At 34.0% G+C, this 21,185-nt stretch overlaps 29 non-coding genes across 29 annotated transcripts; all 29 read right to left on the bottom strand.

Annotated features, from left to right (window-relative positions):
• Positions 1-3,339: 3,339 nt before the first annotated feature.
• Positions 3,340-3,411, bottom strand: trnaq-uug (transfer RNA glutamine (anticodon UUG)). Its single transcript has one exon. It is a non-coding gene; the product is annotated as a tRNA-Gln (tRNA).
• Positions 3,412-3,719: 308 nt separating this feature from the next.
• trnaq-uug (transfer RNA glutamine (anticodon UUG)) lies at positions 3,720-3,791 on the bottom strand. The gene has a single exon. It is a non-coding gene; the product is annotated as a tRNA-Gln (tRNA).
• Positions 3,792-5,259: 1,468 nt separating this feature from the next.
• trnaq-cug (transfer RNA glutamine (anticodon CUG)) lies at positions 5,260-5,331 on the bottom strand. Its single transcript has one exon. It is a non-coding gene; the product is annotated as a tRNA-Gln (tRNA).
• Positions 5,332-5,655: 324 nt separating this feature from the next.
• Positions 5,656-5,727, bottom strand: trnaq-cug (transfer RNA glutamine (anticodon CUG)). Its single transcript has one exon. It is a non-coding gene; the product is annotated as a tRNA-Gln (tRNA).
• A 688-nt stretch (positions 5,728-6,415) lies between these two features.
• trnaq-cug (transfer RNA glutamine (anticodon CUG)) lies at positions 6,416-6,487 on the bottom strand. The gene has a single exon. It is a non-coding gene; the product is annotated as a tRNA-Gln (tRNA).
• Positions 6,488-6,811: 324 nt separating this feature from the next.
• trnaq-cug (transfer RNA glutamine (anticodon CUG)) lies at positions 6,812-6,883 on the bottom strand. Its single transcript has one exon. It is a non-coding gene; the product is annotated as a tRNA-Gln (tRNA).
• A 701-nt stretch (positions 6,884-7,584) lies between these two features.
• trnaq-cug (transfer RNA glutamine (anticodon CUG)) lies at positions 7,585-7,656 on the bottom strand. Its single transcript has one exon. It is a non-coding gene; the product is annotated as a tRNA-Gln (tRNA).
• A 697-nt stretch (positions 7,657-8,353) lies between these two features.
• trnaq-cug (transfer RNA glutamine (anticodon CUG)) lies at positions 8,354-8,425 on the bottom strand. Its single transcript has one exon. It is a non-coding gene; the product is annotated as a tRNA-Gln (tRNA).
• A 308-nt stretch (positions 8,426-8,733) lies between these two features.
• trnaq-uug (transfer RNA glutamine (anticodon UUG)) lies at positions 8,734-8,805 on the bottom strand. Its single transcript has one exon. It is a non-coding gene; the product is annotated as a tRNA-Gln (tRNA).
• Positions 8,806-9,113: 308 nt separating this feature from the next.
• trnaq-cug (transfer RNA glutamine (anticodon CUG)) lies at positions 9,114-9,185 on the bottom strand. The gene has a single exon. It is a non-coding gene; the product is annotated as a tRNA-Gln (tRNA).
• Positions 9,186-10,283: 1,098 nt separating this feature from the next.
• On the bottom strand, positions 10,284-10,355 carry trnaq-cug (transfer RNA glutamine (anticodon CUG)). The gene has a single exon. It is a non-coding gene; the product is annotated as a tRNA-Gln (tRNA).
• Positions 10,356-10,662: 307 nt separating this feature from the next.
• trnaq-uug (transfer RNA glutamine (anticodon UUG)) lies at positions 10,663-10,734 on the bottom strand. The gene has a single exon. It is a non-coding gene; the product is annotated as a tRNA-Gln (tRNA).
• A 1,453-nt stretch (positions 10,735-12,187) lies between these two features.
• trnaq-uug (transfer RNA glutamine (anticodon UUG)) lies at positions 12,188-12,259 on the bottom strand. Its single transcript has one exon. It is a non-coding gene; the product is annotated as a tRNA-Gln (tRNA).
• A 685-nt stretch (positions 12,260-12,944) lies between these two features.
• On the bottom strand, positions 12,945-13,016 carry trnaq-cug (transfer RNA glutamine (anticodon CUG)). The gene has a single exon. It is a non-coding gene; the product is annotated as a tRNA-Gln (tRNA).
• Positions 13,017-13,336: 320 nt separating this feature from the next.
• trnaq-uug (transfer RNA glutamine (anticodon UUG)) lies at positions 13,337-13,408 on the bottom strand. Its single transcript has one exon. It is a non-coding gene; the product is annotated as a tRNA-Gln (tRNA).
• Positions 13,409-14,111: 703 nt separating this feature from the next.
• Positions 14,112-14,183, bottom strand: trnaq-cug (transfer RNA glutamine (anticodon CUG)). The gene has a single exon. It is a non-coding gene; the product is annotated as a tRNA-Gln (tRNA).
• Positions 14,184-14,490: 307 nt separating this feature from the next.
• On the bottom strand, positions 14,491-14,562 carry trnaq-uug (transfer RNA glutamine (anticodon UUG)). Its single transcript has one exon. It is a non-coding gene; the product is annotated as a tRNA-Gln (tRNA).
• A 324-nt stretch (positions 14,563-14,886) lies between these two features.
• trnaq-uug (transfer RNA glutamine (anticodon UUG)) lies at positions 14,887-14,958 on the bottom strand. The gene has a single exon. It is a non-coding gene; the product is annotated as a tRNA-Gln (tRNA).
• A 326-nt stretch (positions 14,959-15,284) lies between these two features.
• On the bottom strand, positions 15,285-15,356 carry trnaq-uug (transfer RNA glutamine (anticodon UUG)). The gene has a single exon. It is a non-coding gene; the product is annotated as a tRNA-Gln (tRNA).
• A 702-nt stretch (positions 15,357-16,058) lies between these two features.
• On the bottom strand, positions 16,059-16,130 carry trnaq-uug (transfer RNA glutamine (anticodon UUG)). Its single transcript has one exon. It is a non-coding gene; the product is annotated as a tRNA-Gln (tRNA).
• Positions 16,131-16,437: 307 nt separating this feature from the next.
• Positions 16,438-16,509, bottom strand: trnaq-uug (transfer RNA glutamine (anticodon UUG)). Its single transcript has one exon. It is a non-coding gene; the product is annotated as a tRNA-Gln (tRNA).
• Positions 16,510-16,817: 308 nt separating this feature from the next.
• Positions 16,818-16,889, bottom strand: trnaq-cug (transfer RNA glutamine (anticodon CUG)). Its single transcript has one exon. It is a non-coding gene; the product is annotated as a tRNA-Gln (tRNA).
• A 307-nt stretch (positions 16,890-17,196) lies between these two features.
• Positions 17,197-17,268, bottom strand: trnaq-uug (transfer RNA glutamine (anticodon UUG)). The gene has a single exon. It is a non-coding gene; the product is annotated as a tRNA-Gln (tRNA).
• A 324-nt stretch (positions 17,269-17,592) lies between these two features.
• Positions 17,593-17,664, bottom strand: trnaq-uug (transfer RNA glutamine (anticodon UUG)). Its single transcript has one exon. It is a non-coding gene; the product is annotated as a tRNA-Gln (tRNA).
• Positions 17,665-18,366: 702 nt separating this feature from the next.
• On the bottom strand, positions 18,367-18,438 carry trnaq-uug (transfer RNA glutamine (anticodon UUG)). The gene has a single exon. It is a non-coding gene; the product is annotated as a tRNA-Gln (tRNA).
• A 307-nt stretch (positions 18,439-18,745) lies between these two features.
• On the bottom strand, positions 18,746-18,817 carry trnaq-uug (transfer RNA glutamine (anticodon UUG)). The gene has a single exon. It is a non-coding gene; the product is annotated as a tRNA-Gln (tRNA).
• A 681-nt stretch (positions 18,818-19,498) lies between these two features.
• trnaq-uug (transfer RNA glutamine (anticodon UUG)) lies at positions 19,499-19,570 on the bottom strand. The gene has a single exon. It is a non-coding gene; the product is annotated as a tRNA-Gln (tRNA).
• Positions 19,571-20,255: 685 nt separating this feature from the next.
• trnaq-uug (transfer RNA glutamine (anticodon UUG)) lies at positions 20,256-20,327 on the bottom strand. Its single transcript has one exon. It is a non-coding gene; the product is annotated as a tRNA-Gln (tRNA).
• Positions 20,328-20,651: 324 nt separating this feature from the next.
• On the bottom strand, positions 20,652-20,723 carry trnaq-uug (transfer RNA glutamine (anticodon UUG)). Its single transcript has one exon. It is a non-coding gene; the product is annotated as a tRNA-Gln (tRNA).
• Positions 20,724-21,185: the final 462 nt, after the last annotated feature.

Genomic DNA, 21,185 nt, shown 5'->3' with positions numbered 1-21,185 from the left:
TTTAGCTGCACCAGTTCTGATAGTTTGGGGGAAAAGTAGATACCCAGATATTTGATATTTCCTGTTTTAACTGGAATTGTGAGTCTTTGTTCCATATTCCTGTTGAGTGGTAATAAAACAGACTTATTCCAATTAATGGAATAGTCTGATATGGAGGAGAATTCATTTATGATCATTGCTGTTTCATTTACAGAATGTAAATTCCTTAAAAACAGTAATATGTCATCCGCATAAAGACTAATTTTATGATGGCTGTGTTTGGTTTTTATTCCTATAATGCTCTCATTCTGTCTTATTGCTGCAGCTAAAGGCTCAATGAATATAGCAAAAAGAGAAGGAGAGAGTGGGCAGCCCTGTCTGGTTCCTCTTCCAAGAAAAAACCTGTTTGAAGTCTGTTTATTAGTTCTAACTGATGCATTGGGGTTGTGATATAATATTTTGATCCAATTGATGAATGCTTCTCCAAAACCAAACTTATGGAGGGCAGCAATAAGGAACTTCCAATTAACTCTGTCAAAGGCTTTTTCAGCATCCAGCGATAGTACCGTCATTTCCTGGTTTTTAATGGTGGCAAAGTCTATTATATTAACTAGTCTACGGACATTATCATCCGAGTGTCTGCCTTTGATGAATCCAGTCTGGTCGAAGTGGATTATGTGAGGAGTGATTTTTTCTATTCTCTGTGCTAGTGCTTTGCAGATAATTTTTACATCTGCATTGATTAAAGAAATGGGGCGATAGCTTGAAGGACTAGTGGGATCTTTGTCTGGTTTTAGAAGAAGAATTATGTTGGCTGAGTTCATGTTATGTGGCATTGATTGGCTCTCATTAATAGATGTGACAGTTTTATAAAATGTTGGTGCCAGTTGTTCCCAGAATTCTTTATAAAACTCAGCAGGAAAGCCGTCAGGCCCTGGTGCTTTACCATTAGGCATTAGTAATAGAGCTTCATGAAGTTCAGACGGCGAGAGCGGAGAATCTAAGTTTGTGATTTGATCCTCATTTAGCCTGGGTAGGTTTACATTATTAAGAAATGAGTCAATACTTTGCTCTGACGGATTGATCTGCGGTGTGTACAGGTTTTTATAAAAGTTTTCAAATTCGTTATTAATTTTGACCGGGTCATGGGTGACATTTCCTGTTTGGTCCATAATAGAGGTGATTGATGATTTTTCTCTGTTAATTTTAAGCTGATTAGCCAGAAATTTGCCAGATTTATTAGAGTTTTCAAATCTTTCAAGTCGCAGCCTTTGTATTTGAAATTGTGTTTGTTTATTAATGATGTCATTTAACTGCAGCTTTAAATTTTTCAGATCTCCCAGAATGTGTTCCTGTGCAGAAGCAGCATAAGCAGTCTCCAGGGTTTTGATTTTATTTTCTAATTCTAATAAATCTGCTTTCTCTTTGCGTTTTTTGTGCGTTGAATAAGAAATGATTTTCCCTCTCATGACTGCCTTTGCTGTTTCCCAAAGAACGCACGGTGGGATGTCTGGAGTATTGTTGAAGTCTAAGAAGGTTGCCCACTCTTTTTTAAAGAATTCAAGAAATTCCTGGTCCTTTAACAGAGACGTATTAAACCTCCAGGTTGTACCAGAGGGTGTGGATTTTTCCCTAGAAATGTTTACAGAGACTGGTGCATGATCACTGATAATAATTGGATGGATATTGGAGCTTTGAATATTTTTTAAAAGAGAGTTACTGATTAATAAATAGTCTAAACGGGAGTGTGAATAGTGAACTGGAGAAAAAAAGGTGAACCCTTTAGTGCTTGGGTGACATGAGCGCCACGCGTCGCAGAGACCCAGATCATTCATGTACTGCTTTAGAATACTTGCAGACCGCCATGTACGCTGGTTTGCTGCTGTGCTGAGTCTGTCAAGTTCAGGGTCCAAAACAAGGTTGAAGTCTCCTCCTATAATGATTGTGGAGTCAGAGTGAACTGAGAGTGAGGTGAAGAATCTGTGAAAGAAGGAAGAGTCGTCAACATTGGGACCATAAATACTCACTATACAATAGTCCTTATTCTGAATGGATATATTAATGATTACAAATCTGCCTTCTGGGTCAGTAACTGTATCCTTATGAGTAAAATTAAGATTTTTATTAATTAAAACAGCAACTCCTCTTTGTTTGGAGTTGTAACTGGCAGAGTATATAACTGGAAATTGTAAGCAGCACATAAGGTGATCCAAAGAATTTGATAAATGGGTCTCCTGCAGTAGAGCTATATCTGCTTTTAGACCATCCAGGTGATTTAACACTTTCAATCTCTTTGGCTCAGAGCCAAGTCCACGCACATTCCAGCTAACGATGTTAAGACTGTTCATAACTGCTCTGACTGAAAAGGTGTAAAGCTAAGTGATGCATGTGTGCCAGTCCGTGTGCGCGTGCCCGCATTGAGAAGCGCTGTGCGCGTGAACGTTTTCTGGCTATGTGAGCTGCGTGTCGCGTGCGTCCTATGAGAGCCTGTGTGAGGTGATTGCAGTATGTCGGCGTGTGTGTGCGGGATCGCATGTGCACGCCCCTGTGTGCGCTTGTGTGTGCGCGCGCCCGTTCCGTGCATAAATAAATACTTACCGAGGATGAGTTGCTTCCAGGTGATTTACATATAATGAGGGGGGAGAGGGGGGGGGGAGAGTAAAGGAAAGAAAAAAAGAGATAGAAGGGAAAACGAAAACAACAACAAAACAACAATAGAAACATCAGTGGGACTGAGGTGACGAAGAAAAAAAAAAAGACTGTTTTCCTGCGATCGAGGTGTGGATTATTGATGATCCGGTTTTCCATTCATTGAAGTAAGTTTAGCGGGTTTCTTCTGGGCAGCGCAGATGTTCTCAGCGCGGATCTGAAAGCCTTCAGCACAGCCAGGGGGTGATCTCCGGGTCCCGGAACAGCCGGCCGTCCACGTAAAGTTTGTCAACAGCCACAATCGCTCTCGAACCAGCAGCAAGATGCTTCCTCCTCAGCGGGAACAGGATCTTCCTTCTGCGGAGGATTTCTGCCGGGAACTGGTCATTCACGCTGTAATGCGTGCCTCTCAGTTCCCGTCCGCGGCCCTTCACCATCTCCTTCTGTTTGAAGTGTTCGAATTTAGCCACAATAGGACGCGGGCGCTGGTGGTCAAGATTACGATTTATGATTTGAATAAATGTTATTCGTCAAAAAAAAATACATTAACATGGAAGTGCATAGAATATTTTTTGGGAATTAAGAATTTCGTTGCAAGAAGCCAATAAAATGGAGGCATGTTCTGGGCTTTGTGTGGTTTTTAATCTATTGGTTTGATGCAGTGAAATGTGAAGATCTGTGTAACAGGCATAGAGAGTGGGTTGGGTTTCAAGGTTCTACTGAGATTTGAACTCAGACTAATGGATTCAAAGTCCAGAGTGCTAACCATTACACCATAGAACCCTATTAGCAACTGCAGTTTTTGATAAGGAAAATTGTTATAACTGGGAAATAATGAATCAATTCATGAAATGAATTAGAAAATTAGCGAACCAAGATTACGATTTATGATTTAAATAAATGTTATTCGTCAAAAAAAAATACATTAACAGGGAAGTGCATAGAATACTTTTTTGGAATTAACAATTTCGTTGCAAGAAACCAATAAAATGGAGGCATGTTCTGGGCTGTGTGTGGTTTTTAATCTATTGGTTTGATGCAGTGAAATGTGAAGATCCATGTAACAAGGATGGATAGTGGGTTGGGTTTCAAGGTTCTACTGAGATTTGAACTCAGACTACTGGATTCAAAGTCCAGAGTGCTAACCATTACACCATAGAACCCAATTAGCAACTGCAGATTTTGATAAGGAAAATTGTTATAACTGGGAAATAATGAATGAATTCATGAAATCAATTAGAAAATTAGCTGACCAAGAATAAGATTTATGATTTAAATAAATTTTATTTGTTAAAAAAAATTATGTAATATTTTTTTTGTAGATTAACAGGGAAGTGCATAGAATATTTTTTGGAATTAACAATTTCGTTGCAAGAAGCCAATAAAATGCAGGCATGTTCTGGGCTGTGTGTGGTTTTTAATCTATTGGTTTGATGCAGTGAAATGTGTAGATCCATGTAAAAAACACACATAAGTAGAGTTTCAAGATTCTACTGAGATTTGAACGTAGACTACTGGATTCAGAGTCCAGAGTGCTAACCATTACACCATAGAACCCTATGAGCAACTGCAGTTTTTGATAAGGAAAATTGTTATAACTGGGAAATAATGAATGGATTCATGAAATGAATTAGAAAATTAGCGGACCAAGATTACGATTTATGATTTAAATAAATGTTATTCGTCAAAAAAAAAAATACATTAATAGGGAATTGCATAGAATATTTTTTGGAATTAACAATTTCGTTGCAAGAGGCCAATAAAATGCAGGCATTTTCTGGGCTGTGTGTGGTTTTTAATCTATTGGTTTGATGCAGTGAAATGTATAAGTCCATGTAACAAGCATGGAGAGTGGGTTGGGTTTCAAGGTTCTACTGAGATTTGAACTCAGACTACTGGATTCAGAGTCCAGAGTGCTAACCATTAAACCATAGAACCCTATGAGCAACTGCAGTTTTTGATAAGGAAAATTGTTATAACTGGGAAATAATGAATGAATTCATGAAATGAAATAGAAAAATAGCTGACCAATATTAAGATTTATGATTTAAGTAAATGTTTGTAAAAAAAAAAAAAGTACTTTATATGTAGATTAACAGGGAAGTGCATAAAATATTCTTTGGGAATTAACAATTTTGTTGCAAGAAGCCAATAAAATGGAGGCATGTTCTGGGCTGTGTGTGGTTTTTAATCTATTGGTTTGATGCAGTGAAATGTGTACATCCATGTAAAAAACACATAAGTAGAGTTTCAAGATTCTACTGAGATTTGAACGCAGACTACTGGATTCAAAATCCAGAGTGCTAACCATTACACCATGGAACCCTATGAGAAACTGCAGTTTTTGAAAAGGAAAATTGTTATAACTGGGAAATAATGAATGAATTCATGAAATGAATTAGAAAATTAGCTGACCAAGATTACGATTTATGATTTAAATAAATGTTATTTGTCAAAAAAAAACATTAACAGGGAAGTGCATAGAATATTTTTTGGGAATTAACAATTTCGTTGCAAGAAGCCAATAAAATGAGAGCAATTTCTGGGCTGTGTGTGGTTTTTAATCCATTGGTTTGATGCAGTGAAATGTGTATATCCATATAACAATGATGGAGAGTGGGTTGGGTTATAAGGTTCTACTGAGATTTGAACTCAGACTACTGGATTCAGAGTCCAGAGTGCTAACCATTACACCATAGAACCCTATGAGCAACTGCAGTTTTTGATAAGGAAAATTGTTATAACTTGGAAATAATGAATGAATTCATGAAATGAATTAGAAAATTAGCTGACCAAGATTACGATTTATGATTTAAATAAATGTTATTTGTAAAAAAAAATTATGTAGTTTATTTTTGTGGATTAACAGGGAATTGCATAGAATATTTTTTGGAATTAACAATTTCGTCGCAAGAAGCCAATAAAATGCAGGCATGTTCTGGGCTGTGTGTGGTTTTTAATCTATTGGTTTGATGCAGTGAAATGTATAAGTCCATGTAACAAGGATGGAGAGTGGGTTGGGTGTCAAGGTTCTACTGAGATTTGAACTCAGACTACTGGATTCAGAGTCCAGAGTGCTAACCATTACACCATAGAACCCTATGAGCAACTGCAGTTTTTGAAAAGGAAAATTGTTATAACTGGGAAATAATGAATGAATTCATGAAATGAATTAGAAAATTAGCGGACCAAGATTACGATTTATGATTTGAATAAATGTTATTCGTCAAAAAAAAATATATTAACATGGAAGTGCATAGAATATTTTTTGGGAATTAAGAATTTCGTTGCAAGAAGCCAATAAAATGGAGGCATGTTCTGGGCTGTGTGTGGTTTTTAATCTATTGGTTTGATGCAGTGAAATGTGAAGATCTGTGTAACAGGCATAGAGAGTGGGTTGGGTTTCAAGGTTCTACTGAGATTTGAACTCAGACTAGTGGATTCAAAGTCCAGAGTGCAAACCATTACACCATAGAACCCTATTAGCAACTGCAGTTTTTGATAAGGAAAATTGTTATAACTGGGAAATAATGAATCAATTCATGAAATGAATTAGAAAATTAGCGAACCAAGATTACGATTTATGATTTGAATAAATGTTATTCGTCAAAAAAAAATACATTAACAGGGAATTGCATAGAATATTTTTTTGGAATTAACAATTTCGTTGCAAGAAGCCAATAAAATGGAGGCATGTTCTGGGCTGTGTGTGGTTTTTAATCTATTGGTTTGATGCAGTGAAATGTGAAGATCCGTGTAACAAGCATAGAGAGTGGGTTGGGTTTCAAGGTTCTACTGAGATTTGAACTCAGACTACTGGATTCAGAGTCCAGAGTGCTAACCATTACACCATAGAACCCTATGAACAACTGCAGTTTTTGTTAAGGAAAACTGTTATAACTTTGAAATATTAAATCAATTCATGGAATGATTTAGAAAATTAGCTGACCAAGATTATGATTTATGATTTAAATAAATGTTATTTGTAAAAAAAAGTTATGTAGTTTATTTTTGTGGATTAACAGGGAATTGCATAGAATATTTTTTGGAATTAACAATTTCGTCGCAAGAAGCCAATAAAATGCAGGCATTTTCTGGGCTGTGTGTGGTTTTTAATCTATTGGTTTGATGCAGTGAAATGTGTAAGTCCATGTAAAAAGCATGGAGAGTGGGTTGGGTTTCAAGGTTCTACTGAGATTTGAACTCAGACTACTGGATTCAGAGTCCAGAGTGCTAACCACTACACCATAGAACCCTATGAGCAACTGCAGTTTTTGATAAGGAAAATTGTTATAACTGGTAAATAATGAATGATTATCATGAAATGAGATAGAAAACTAGCTGACCAAGATTACGATTTATGATTTGAATAAATTTTATTTGTTAAAAAAAAATTATGTTATATTATTTTTGTAGATTAACAGGGAAGTGCATAGAATATTTTTTGGAATTAACAATTTCGTTGCAAGAAGCCAATAAAATGCAGGCATGTTCTGGGCTGTGTGTGGTTTTTAATCTATTGGTTTGATGCAATGAAATGTGTAGATCCATGTAAAAAACACACATAAGTAGAGTTTCAAGATTCTACTGAGATTTGAAGGCAGACTACTGGATTCAGATTCCAGAGTGCTAACCATTACACCATAGAACCCTATGAGCAACTGCAGTTTTTGAAAAGGAAAATTGTTATAACTTGGAAATAATGAATGAATTCATGAAATGAATTAGAAAATTAGCTGACCAAGATTACGATTTATGATTTAAATAAATGTTATTTGTCAAAAAAAACATTAACAGGGAAGTGCATAGAATATTTTTTGGGAATTAACAATTTCGTTGCAAAAAGCCAATAAAAAGGAGGCATTTTCTGGGCTGTGTGTGGTTTTTAATCTATTGGTTTGATGCAGTGAAATGTGAAGATCCATGTAACAAGGATGGACGGTGGGTTGGGTTTCAAGGTTCTACTGAGATTTGAACTCAGACTACTGGATTCAGAGTCCAGAGTGCTAACCATTACACCATAGAACCCTATGAGCAACTGCAGTTTTTGATAAGGAAAATTGTTATAACTGGGAAATAATGAATGAATTCATGAAATGAAATAGAAAACTCGCTGACCAATATTAAGATTTATGATTTAAGTAAATGTTTGTAAAAAAAAAAAAAATGTACTTTATATGTAGATTAACAGGGAAGTGCATAAAATATTCTTTGGGAATTAACAATTTTGTTGCAAGAAGCCAATAAAATGGAGGCATGTTCTGGGCTGTGTGTGGTTTTTAATCTATTGGTTTGATGCAGTGAAATGTGTACATCCATGTAAAAAACACATAAGTAGAGTTTCAAGATTCTACTGAGATTTGAACGCAGACTACTGGATTCAAAATCCAGAGTGCTAACCATTACACCATGGAACCCTATGAGAAACTGCAGTTTTTGAAAAGGAAAATTGTTATAACTGGGAAATAATGAATGAATTCATGAAATGAATTAGAAAATTAGCTGACCAAGATTACGATTTATGATTTAAATAAATGTTATTTGTCAAAAAAAAATACATTAACAGGGAAGTGCATAGAATATTTTTTGGGAATTAACAATTTCGTCGCAAGAAGCCAATAAAATGCAGGCATGTTCTGGGCTGTGTGTGGTTTTTAATCTATTGGTTTGATGCAGTGAAATGTATAAGTCCATGTAACAAGGATGGAGAGTGGGTTGGGTTTCAAGGTTCTACTGAGATTTGAACTCAGACTACTGGATTCAGAGTCCAGAGTGCTAACCATTACACCATAGAACCCTATGAGCAACTGCAGTTTTTGAAAAGGAAAATTGTTATAACTGGGAAATAATGAATGAATTCATGAAATGAATTAGAAAATTAGCGGACCAAGATTACGATTTATGATTTGAATAAATGTTATTCGTCAAAAAAAAATATATTAACATGGAAGTGCATAGAATATTTTTTGGGAATTAAGAATTTCGTTGCAAGAAGCCAATAAAATGGAGGCATGTTCTGGGCTGTGTGTGGTTTTTAATCTATTGGTTTGATGCAGTGAAATGTGAAGATCTGTGTAACAGGCATAGAGAGTGGGTTGGGTTTCAAGGTTCTACTGAGATTTGAACTCAGACTAGTGGATTCAAAGTCCAGAGTGCTAACCATTACACCATAGAACCCTATTAGCAACTGCAGTTTTTGATAAGGAAAATTGTTATAACTGGGAAATAATGAATCAATTCATGAAATGAATTAGAAAATTAGCGAACCAAGATTACGATTTATGATTTGAATAAATGTTATTCGTCAAAAAAAAATACATTAACAGGGAATTGCATAGAATATTTTTTTGGAATTAAGAATTTCGTTGCAAGAAGCCAATAAAATGGAGGCATGTTCTGGGCTGTGTGTGGTTTTTAATCTATTGGTTTGATGCAGTGAAATGTGAAGATCCGTGTAACAAGCATAGAGAGTGGGTTGGGTTTCAAGGTTCTACTGAGATTTGAACTCAGACTACTGGATTCAGAGTCCAGAGTGCTAACCATTACACCATAGAACCCTATGAACAACTGCAGTTTTTGATAAGGAAAACTGTTATAACTTTGAAATATTAAATCAATTCATGGAATGAATTAGAAAATTAGCTGACCAAGATTATGATTTATGATTTAAATAAATGTTATTTGTAAAAAAAAATTATGTACTTTATTTTTGTGGATTAACAGGGAAGTGCATAGAATATTTTTTGGAATTAACAATTTCGTCGCAAGAAGCCAATAAAATGCAGGCATTTTCTGGTCTGTGTGTGGTTTTTAATCTATTGGTTTGATGCAGTGAAATGTGTAGGTCCATGTAACAAGCATGGAGAGTGGGTTGGGTTTGAAGGTTCTACTGAAATTTGAACTCAGACTACTGGATTCAGAGTCCAGAGTGCTAACCATTACACCATAGAACCCTATGAGCAACTGCAGTTTTTGATAAGGAAAATTGTTATAACTGGGAAATAATGAATGAATTCATGAAATGAGATAGAAAACCAGCTGACCAAGATGACGATTTATGATTTGAATAAATGTTATTTGTAAAAAAAAATTATGTACTTTATTTTTGTGGATTAACAGGGAAGTGCATAGAATTTTTTGGGGGAATTAATTTCGTTGCAAGAAGGCAATAAAATGTGAGCATTTTCTGGGCTGTGTGTGGTTTTTAATCTATTGGTTCGATGCAGTGAAATGTGTAGATCCATCTAACGAGGATGGAGAGTGGGTTGAGTTTTAAGGTTCTACTGAAATTTGAACTCAGACTACTGGATTCAAAATGCAGAGTGCTAACCATGACACCATGGAACCCTATGAGAAACTGCAGTTTTTGAAAAGGAAAATTGTTATAACTGGGAAATAATGAATGAATTCATGAAATGAATTAGAAAATTAGCTGACCAAGATTACGATTTATGATTTAAATAAATGTTATTTGTCAAAAAAAAATACATTAACAGGGAAGTGCATAGAATATTTTTTGGGAATTAACAATTTCGTTGCAAGAAGCCAATAAAATGGAGGCATGTTCTGGGCTGTGTGTGGTTTTTAATCTCTTGGTTTGATGCAGTGAAATGTGAAGATCTGTGTAACAGGCATAGAGAGTGGGTTGGGTTTCAAGGTTCTACTGAGATTTGAACTCAGACTACTGGATTCAGAGTCCAGAGTGCTAACCATTACACCATAGAACCCTATGAGCAACTGCAGTTTTTGATAAGGAAAATTGTTATAACTGGGAAATGATGAATGAAATCATGAAATGAAATAGAAAACTAGCTGACCAAGATTAAGATTTATGATTTAAGTAAATGTTATTCGTCAAAAAAAAATACATTAACAGGGAAGTGCATAGAATATTTTTTGGAATTAACAATTTCGTTGCAAGAAACCAATAAAATGGAGGCATGTTCTGGGCTGTGTGTGGTTTTTAATCTATTGGTTTGATGCAGTGAAATGTGAAGATCCATGTAAAAAGGATGGATAGTGGGTTGGGTTTCAAGGTTCTACTGAGGTTTGAACTCAGACTACTGGATTCAAAGTCCAGAGTGCTAACCATTACACCATAGAACCCTATGAGCAACTGCAGTTTTTGATAAGGAAAATTGTTATAACTGGGAAATAATGAATGAATTCATGAAATCAATTAGAAAATTAGCTGACCACGAATAAGATTTATGATTTAAATAAATTTTATTTGTTAAAAAAAATTATGTAATATTTTTTTTGTAGATTAACAGGGAAGTGCATAGAATATTTTTTGGAATTAACAATTTCGTTGCAAGAAGCCAATAAAATGCAGGCATGTTCTGGGCTGTGTGTGGTTTTTAATCTATTGGTTTGATGCAGTGAAATGTGTAGATCCATGTAAAAAAACACACATAAGTTTCAAGATTCTACTGAGATTTGAACGTAGACTACTGGATTCAGAGTCCAGAGTGCTAACCATTACACCATAGAACCCTATGAGCAACTGCAGTTTTTGATAAGGAAAATTGTTATAACTGGGAAATAATGAATCAATTCATGAAATGAATTAGAAAATTAGCGGACCAAGATTACGATTTATGATTTAAATAAATGTTATTCGTCAAAAAAAAAAATACATTAACAGGGAATTGCATAGAATATTTTTTGGAATTAACAATTTCGTTGCAAGAGGCCAATAAACTGCAGGCATTTTCTGGGCTGTGTGTGGTTTTTAATCTATTGGTTTGATGCAGTGAAATGTATAAGTCCATGTAACAAGCATAGAGAGTGGGTTGGGTTTCAAGGTTCTACTGAGATTTGAACTCAGACTACTGGATTCAGAGTCCAGAGTGCTAACCATTAAACCATAGAACCCTATGAGCAACTGCAGTTTTTGATAAGGAAAATTGTTATAACTGGGAAATAATGAATGAATTCATGAAATGAATGAGAAAATTAGCTGACCAAGATTACGATTTATGATTTAAATAAATGTTATTTGTCAAAAAAAATACATTAACAGGGAAGTGCATAGAATATTTTTTGGGAATTAACAATTTCGTTGCAAGAAGCCAATAAAATGGAGGCATGTTCTGGGCTGTGTGTGGTTTTTAATCTATTGGTTTGATGCAGTGAAATGTGTACATCCATGTAAAAAACACATAAGTAGAGTTTCAAGATTCTACTGAGATTTGAACGCAGACTACTGGATTCAAAATCCAGAGTGCTAACCATGACACCATGGAACCCTATGAGAAACTGCAGTTTTTGAAAAGGAAAATTGTTATAACTGGGAAATAATGAATGAATTCATGAAATGAATTAGAAAATTAGCTGACCAAGATTACGATTTATGATTTAAATAAATGTTATTCGTCAAAAAAAAATACATTAACAGGGAAGTGCATAGAATATTTTTTGGGAATTAACAATTTCGTTGCAAGAAGCCAATAAAATGGAGGCATGTTCTGGGCTGTGTGTGGTTTTTAATCTCTTGGTTTGATGCAGTGAAATGTGAAGATCTGTGTAACAAGCATAGAGAGTGGGTTGGGTTTCAAGGTTCTACTGAGATTTGAACTCAGACTACTGGATTCAAAGTCCAGAGTGCTAACCATTACACCATAGAACCCTATTAGCAACTGCAGTTTTTGATAAGGAAAATTGTTATAACTGGGAAATAATGAATCAATTCATGGAATGAATTAGAAAATTAGCGAACCGAGATTACGATTTATGATTTGAATAAATGTTATTCGTCAAAAAAAAAATACATTAACAGGGAAGTGCATAGAATATTTTTTGGGAATTAACAATTTCGTTGCAAGAAACCAATAAAATGGAGGCATGTTCTGGGCTGTGTGTGGTTTTTAATCTATTGGTTTGATGCAGTGAAATGTGTACATCCATATAAAAAACACACATAAGTATAGTTTCAAGATTCTACTGAGATTTGAACGCAGACTACTGGATTCAAAATCCAGAGTGCTAACCATTACACCATGGAACCCTATGAGAAACTGCAGTTTTTGAAAAGGAAAATTGTTATAACTGGGAAATAATGAATGAATTCATGAAATGAATTAAAAAATTAGCTGACCAAGATTACGATTTATGATTTGAATAAATGTTATTCGTCAAAAAAAAATACATTAACAGGGAATTGCATAGAATATTTTTTCGAATTAACAATTTCGTTGCAAGAAGCCAATAAAATGGAGGCATGTTCTGGGCTGTGTGTGGTTTTTAATCTATTGGTTTGATGCAGTGAAATGTGAAGATCCATGTAACAAGCATAGAGAGTGGGTTGGGTTTCAAGGTTCTACTGAGATTTGAACTCAGACTACTGGATTCAGAGTCCAGAGTGCTAACCATTACACCATAGAACCCTATGAACAACTGCAGTTTTTGATAAGGAAAACTGTTATAACTTTGAAATATTAAATTCATGGAATGAATTAGAAAATTAGCTGACCAAGATTATGATTTATGATATAAATAAATGTTATTTGTAAAAAAAAATTATGTAGTTTATTTTTGTGGATTAACAGGGAAGTGCATAGAATATTTTTTGGAATTAACAATTTCGTCGCAAGAAGCCAATAAAATGCAGGCATGTTCTGGGCTGTGTGTGGTTTTTAATCTATTGGTTTGATGCAGTGAAATGTATAAGTCCATGTAACAAGCATAGAGAGTGGGTTGGGTTTCAAGGTTCTACTGAGATTTGAACTCAGACTACTGGATTCAAAGTCCAAAGTGCTAACCATTACACCATAGAACCCTATGAACAACTGCAGATTTTGATAAGGAAAATTGTTATAACTGGGAAATAATGAATGAATTCATGAAATGAAATAGAAAACTAGCTGACCAAGATTAAGATTTATGATTTAAGTAAATGTTGTTTGTTAAAAAAAAAAAAATGTACTTTATATGTAGATTAACAGGGAAGTGCATAAAATATTCTTTGGGAATTAACAATTTTGTTGCAAGAAGCCAATAAAATGGAGGTATGTTCTGGGCTGTGTGTGGTTTTTAATCTATTGGTTTGATGCAGTGAAATGTGTACATCCATATAAAAAACACACATAAGTATAGTTTCAAGATTCTACTGAGATTTGAACGCAGACTACTGGATTCAAAATCCAGAGTGCTAACCATTACACCATGGAACCCTATGAGAAACTGCAGTTTTTTAAAAAGGAAAATTGTTATAACTGGGAAATAATGAATGAATTCATGAAATGAATTAGAAAATTAGCTGACCAAGATTACGATTTATGATTTAAATAAATGTTATTTGTCAAAAAAAAATACATTAACAGGGAAGTGCATAGAATATTTTTTGGGAATTAACAATTTTGTTGCAAGAAGCCAATAAAATGGAGGCATGTTCTGGGCTGTGTGTGGTTTTTAATCTATTGGTTTGATGCAGTGAAATGTATAGGTCCATGTAACAAGCATAGAGAGTGGGTTGGGTTTCAAGGTTCTACTGAGATTTGAACTCAGACTACTGGATTCAGAGTCCAGAGTGCTAACCATTACACCATAGAACCCTATGAGCAACTGCAGTTTTTGATAAGGAAAATTGTTATAACTGGGAAATAATGAATGAATTCATGAAATGAATTAGAAAATTAGCGGACCAAGATTACGATTTATGATTTAAATAAATGTTATTCGTCAAAAAAAAATACATTAACAGGGAATTGCATAGAATATTTTTTGGAATTAACAATTTCGTTGCAAGAAGCCAATAAAATGGAGGCATGTTCTGGGCTGTGTGTGGTTTTTAATCTATTGGTTTGATGCAGTGAAATGTGAAGATCTGTGTAACAGGCATAGAGAGTGGGTTGCGTTTCAAGGTTCTACTGAGATTTGAACTCAGACTACTGGATTCAAAGTCCACAGTGCTAACCATTACACCATAGAACCCTATTAGCAACTGCAGTTTTTGATAAGGAAAATTGTTATAACTGGGAAATAATGAATGAATTCATGAAATGAATTAGAAAATTAGCTGACCAAGATTATGATTTATGATTTAAATAAATGTTATTTGTAAAAAAAAATTATGTAGTTTATTTTTGTGGATTAACAGGGAATTGCATAGAATATTTTTTGGAATTAACAATTTCGTCGCAAGAAGCCAATAAAATGCAGGCATGTTCTGGGCTGTGTGTGGTTTTTAATCTATTGGTTTGATGCAGTGAAATGTATAAGTCCATGTAACAAGGATGGAGAGTGGGTTGGGTTTCAAGGTTCTACTGAGATTTGAACTCAGACTACTGGATTCAAAGTCCAGAGTGCTAACCATTACACCATAGAACCCTATGAACAACTGCAGATTTTGATAAGGAAAATTGTTATAACTGGGAAATAATGAATGAATTCATGAAATGAATTAGAAAATTAGCTGACCAAGAATAAGATTTATGATTTAAATAAATTTTATTTGTTAAAAAAAAATTATGTAATATTTTTTTTGTAGATTAACAGGGAAGTGCATAGAATATTTTTTGGAATTAACAATTTCGTTGCAAGAAGCCAATAAAATGCAGGCATGTTCTGGGCTGTGTGTGGTTTTTAATCTATTGGTTTGATGCAGTGAAATGTGAAGATCCATGTAACAAGGATGGAGAGTGGGTTGGGTTTCAAGGTTCTACTGAGATTTGAACTCAGACTACTGGATTCAAAGTCCAGAGTGCTAACCATTACACCATAGAACCCTATGAACAACTGCAGATTTTGATAAGGAAAATTGTTATAACTGGGAAATAATGAATGATTTCATGAAATCAATTAGAAAATTAGCTGACCAAGAATAAGATTTATGATTTAAATAAATTTTATTTGTTAAAAAAAAATTATGTAATATTTTTTTTGTAGATTAACAGGGAAGTGCATAGAATATTTTTTGGAATTAACAATTTCGTTGCAAGAAGCCAATAAAATGCAGGCATGTTCTGGGCTGTGTGTGGTTTTTAATCTATTGGTTTGATGCAATGAAATGTGTAGATCCATGTAAAAAACACACATAAGTAGAGTTTCAAGATTCTACTGAGATTTGAAGGCAGACTACTGGATTCAGATTCCAGAGTGCTAACCATTACACCATGGAACCCTATGAGCAACTGCAGTTTTTGAAAAGGAAAATTGTTATAACTTGGAAATAATGAATGAATTCATGAAATGAATTAGAAAATTAGCTGACCAAGATTACGATTTATGATTTAAATAAATGTTATTTGTCAAAAAAAAAACATTAACAGGGAAGTGCATAGAATATTTTTTGGGAATTAACAATTTCGTTGCAAAAAGCCAATAAAAAGGAGGCATTTTCTGGGCTGTGTGTGGTTTTTAATCTATTGGTTTGATGCAGTGAAATGTGAAGATCCATGTAACAAGGATGGAGAGTGGGTTGGGTTTCATGGTTCTACTGAGATTTGAACTCAGACTACTGGATTCAAAGTCCAGAGTGCTAACCATTACACCATAGAACCCTATTAACAACTGCAGTTTTTGATAAGGAAAATTGTTATAACTGGGAAATAATGAATCAATTCATGAAATGAATTAGAAAATTAGCGAACCAAGATTACGATTTATGATTTGAATAAATGTTATTCGTCAAAAAAAAATACATTAACAGGGAATTGCATAGAATATTTTTTGGAATTAACAATTTCGTTGCAAGAAGCCAATAAAATGAGAGCATTTTCTGGGCTGTGTGTGGTTTTTAATCTATTGGTTTGATGCAGTGAAATGTGAAGATCTGTGTAACAGGCATAGAGAGTGGGTTGGGTTTCAAGGATCTACTGAGATTTGAACTCAGACTACTGGATTCAAAGTCCAGAGTGCTAACCATTACACCATAGAACCCTATTAGCAACTGCAGTTTTTGATAAGGAAAATTGTTATAACTGGGAAATAATGAATCAATTCATAAAATGAATTAGAAAATTAGCGAACCAAGATTACGATTTATGATTTGAATAAATGTTATTCGTCAAAAAAAAATACATTAACAGGGAAGTGCATAGAATATTTTTTGGGAATTAACAATTTCGTTGCAAGAAGCCAATAAAATGGAGGCATGTTCTGGGCTGTGTGTGGTTTTTAATCTATTGGTTTGATGCAGTGAAATGTATAGGTCCATGTAACAAGCATAGAGAGTGGGTTGGGTTTCAAGGTTCTACTGAGATTTGAACTCAGACTACTGGATTCAGAGTCCAGAGTGCTAACCATTACACCATAGAACCCTATGAGCAACTGCAGTTTTTGATAAGGAAAATTGTTATAACTGGGAAATAATGAATGAATTCATGAAATGAATTAGAAAATTAGCGGACCAAGATTACGATTTATGATTTAAATAAATGTTATTCGTCAAAAAAAAATACATTAACAGGGAATTGCATAGAATATTTTTTGGAATTAACAATTTCGTTGCAAGAAGCCAATAAAATGGAGGCATGTTCTGGGCTGTGTGTGGTTTTTAATCTATTGGTTTGATGCAGTGAAATGTGAAGATCTGTGTAACAGGCATAGAGAGTGGGTTGCGTTTCAAGGTTCTACTGAGATTTGAACTCAGACTACTGGATTCAAAGTCCACAGTGCTAACCATTACACCATAGAACCCTATTAGCAACTGCAGTTTTTGATAAGGAAAATTGTTATAACTGGGAAATAATGAATGAATTCATGAAATGAATTAGAAAATTAGCTGACCAAGATTATGATTTATGATTTAAATAAATGTTATTTGTAAAAAAAAATTATGTAGTTTATTTTTGTGGATTAACAGGGAATTGCATAGAATATTTTTTGGAATTAACAATTTCGTCGCAAGAAGCCAATAAAATGCAGGCATGTTCTGGGCTGTGTGTGGTTTTTAATCTATTGGTTTGATGCAGTGAAATGTGAAGATCCATGTAACAAGGATGGAGAGTGGGTTGGGTTTCAAGGTTCTACTGAGATTTGAACTCAGACTACTGGATTCAAAGTCCAGAGTGCTAACCATTACACCATAGAACCCTATGAACAACTGCAGATTTTGATAAGGAAAATTGTTATAACTGGGAAATAATGAATGATTTCATGAAATCAATTAGAAAATTAGCTGACCAAGAATAAGATTTATGATTTAAATAAATTTTATTTGTTAAAAAAAAATTATGTAATATTTTTTTTGTAGATTAACAGGGAAGTGCATAGAATATTTTTTGGAATTAACAATTTCGTTGCAAGAAGCCAATAAAATGCAGGCATGTTCTGGGCTGTGTGTGGTTTTTAATCTATTGGTTTGATGCAATGAAATGTGTAGATCCATGTAAAAAACACACATAAGTAGAGTTTCAAGATTCTACTGAGATTTGAAGGCAGACTACTGGATTCAGATTCCAGAGTGCTAACCATTACACCATGGAACCCTATGAGCAACTGCAGTTTTTGAAAAGGAAAATTGTTATAACTTGGAAATAATGAATGAATTCATGAAATGAATTAGAAAATTAGCTGACCAAGATTACGATTTATGATTTAAATAAATGTTATTTGTCAAAAAAAAAACATTAACAGGGAAGTGCATAGAATATTTTTTGGGAATTAACAATTTCGTTGCAAAAAGCCAATAAAAAGGAGGCATTTTCTGGGCTGTGTGTGGTTTTTAATCTATTGGTTTGATGCAGTGAAATGTGAAGATCCATGTAACAAGGATGGAGAGTGGGTTGGGTTTCATGGTTCTACTGAGATTTGAACTCAGACTACTGGATTCAAAGTCCAGAGTGCTAACCATTACACCATAGAACCCTATTAACAACTGCAGTTTTTGATAAGGAAAATTGTTATAACTGGGAAATAATGAATCAATTCATGAAATGAATTAGAAAATTAGCGAACCAAGATTACGATTTATGATTTGAATAAATGTTATTCGTCAAAAAAAAATACATTAACAGGGAATTGCATAGAATATTTTTTGGAATTAACAATTTCGTTGCAAGAAGCCAATAAAATGAGAGCATTTTCTGGGCTGTGTGTGGTTTTTAATCTATTGGTTTGATGCAGTGAAATGTGAAGATCTGTGTAACAGGCATAGAGAGTGGGTTGGGTTTCAAGGATCTACTGAGATTTGAACTCAGACTACTGGATTCAAAGTCCAGAGTGCTAACCATTACACCATAGAACCCTATTAGCAACTGCAGTTTTTGATAAGGAAAATTGTTATAACTGGGAAATAATGAATCAATTCATAAAATGAATTAGAAAATTAGCGAACCAAAATTACGATTTATGATTTGAATAAATGTTATTCGTCAAAAAAAAATACATTAACAGGGAAGTGCATAGAATATTTTTTGGGAATTAACAATTTCGTTGCAAGAAGCCAATAAAATGGAGGCATGTTCTGGGCTGTGTGTAGTTTTTAATCTATTGGTTTGATGCAGTGAAATGTGTACATCCATATTAAAAACACACATAAGTATAGTTTCAAGATTCTACTGAGATTTGAACGCAGACTACTGGATTCAAAATCCAGAGTGCTAACCATTACACCATGGAACCCTATGAGAAACTGCAGTTTTTGAAAAGGAAAATTGTTATAACTGGGAAATAATGAATGAATTCATGAAATGAATTAGAAAATTAGCTGACCAAGATTACGATTTATGATTTAAATAAATGTTATTTGTCAAAAAAAAACATTAACAGGGAAGTGCATAGAATATTTTTTGGAATTAACAATTTCGTTGCAAGAAGCCAATAAAATGGAGGCATGTTCTGGGCTGTGTGTGGTTTTTAATCTATTGGTTTGATGCAGTGAAATGTGAAGATCTGTGTAACAGGCTGGAGAGTGGGTTGGGTTTCAAGGATCTACTGAGATTTGAACTCAGACTACTGGATTCAAAGTCCAGAGTGCTAACCATTAAACCATAGAACCCTATTAGCCACTGCAGTTTTTGATAAGGAAAATTGTTATGACTGGGAAATAATGAATCAATTCATAAAATGAATTAGAAAATTAGCGAACCAAGATAACGATTTATGATTTGAATAAATGTTATTCGTCAAAAAAAAATACATTAACAGGGAAGTGCATAGAATATTTTTTGGGAATTAACAATTTCGTTGCAAGAAGCCAATAAAATGGAGGCATGTTCTGGGCTGTGTGTGGTTTTTAATCTATTGGTTTGATGCAGTGAAATGTGTACATCCATATAAAAAACACACATAAGTATAGTTTCAAGATTCTACTGAGATTTGAACGCAGACTACTGGATTCAAAATCCAGAGTGCTAACCATTACACCATGGAACCCTATGAGAAACTGCAGTTTTTGAAAAGGAAAATTGTTATAACTGGGAAATAATGAATGAATTCATGAAATGAATTAGAAAATTAGCTGACCAAGATTACGATTTATGATTTAAATAAATGTTATTTGTCAAAAAAAAATACATTAACAGGGAAGTGCATAGAATATTTTTTGGGAATTAACAATTTCGTTGCAAGAAGCCAATAAAATGGAGGCATGTTCTGGGCTGTGTGTGGTTTTTAATCTATTGGTTTGATGCAGTGAAATGTGAAGATCTGTGTAACAGGCATAGAGAGTGGGTTGCGTTTCAAGGTTCTACTGAGATTTGAACTCAGACTACTGGATTCAAAGTCCAGAGTGCTAACCATTACACCATAGAACCCTATTAGCAACTGCAGTTTTTGATAAGGAAAATTGTTATAACTGGGAAATAATGAATGAATTCATGAAATGAATTAGAAAATTAGCTGACCAAGATTATGATTTATGATTTAAATAAATGTTATTTGTAAAAAAAAATTATGTAGTTTATTTTTGTGGATTAACAGGGAATTGCATAGAATATTTTTTGGAATTAACAATTTCGTCGCAAGAAGCCAATAAAATGCAGGCATGTTCTGGGCTGTGTGTGGTTTTTAATCTATTGGTTTGATGCAGTGAAATGTATAAGTCCATGTAACAAGGATGGAGAGTGGGTTGGGTTTCAAGGTTCTACTGAGATTTGAACTCAGACTACTGGATTCAAAGTCCAGAGTGCTAACCATTACACCATAGAACCCTATGAACAACTGCAGATTTTGATAAGGAAAATTGTTATAACTGGGAAATAATGAATGAATTCATGAAATCAATTAGAAAATTAGCTGACCAAGAATAAGATTTATGATTTAAATAAATTTTATTTGTTAAAAAAAAATTATGTAATATTTTTTTTGTAGATTAACAGGGAAGTGCATAGAATATTTTTTGGAATTAACAATTTCGTTGCAAGAAGCCAATAAAATGCAGGCATGTTCTGGGCTGTGTGTGGTTTTTAATCTATTGGTTTGATGCAGTGAAATGTGTAGATCCATGTAAAAAACACACATAAGTAGAGTTTCAAGATTCTACTGAGATCCAGACTACTGGATTCAAAGTCCAGAGTGCTAACCATTACACCATAGAACCCTATTAGCAACTGCAGTTTTTGATAAGGAAAACTGTTATAACTTGGAAATCATAAATCAATTCATGGAATGAG

This window comes from Oryzias latipes, chromosome 6 (genome assembly GCF_053564925.1).
Source record: "Oryzias latipes strain Hd-rR chromosome 6, Olatipes_Hd-rR_3.1".
In the NCBI taxonomy this organism is placed as follows: Eukaryota; Metazoa; Chordata; class Actinopteri; order Beloniformes; family Adrianichthyidae; genus Oryzias; species Oryzias latipes.
The sequence above is the reverse complement of the archived record's forward strand: the minus strand, read 5'-3'. Positions and strand labels throughout refer to the sequence as shown.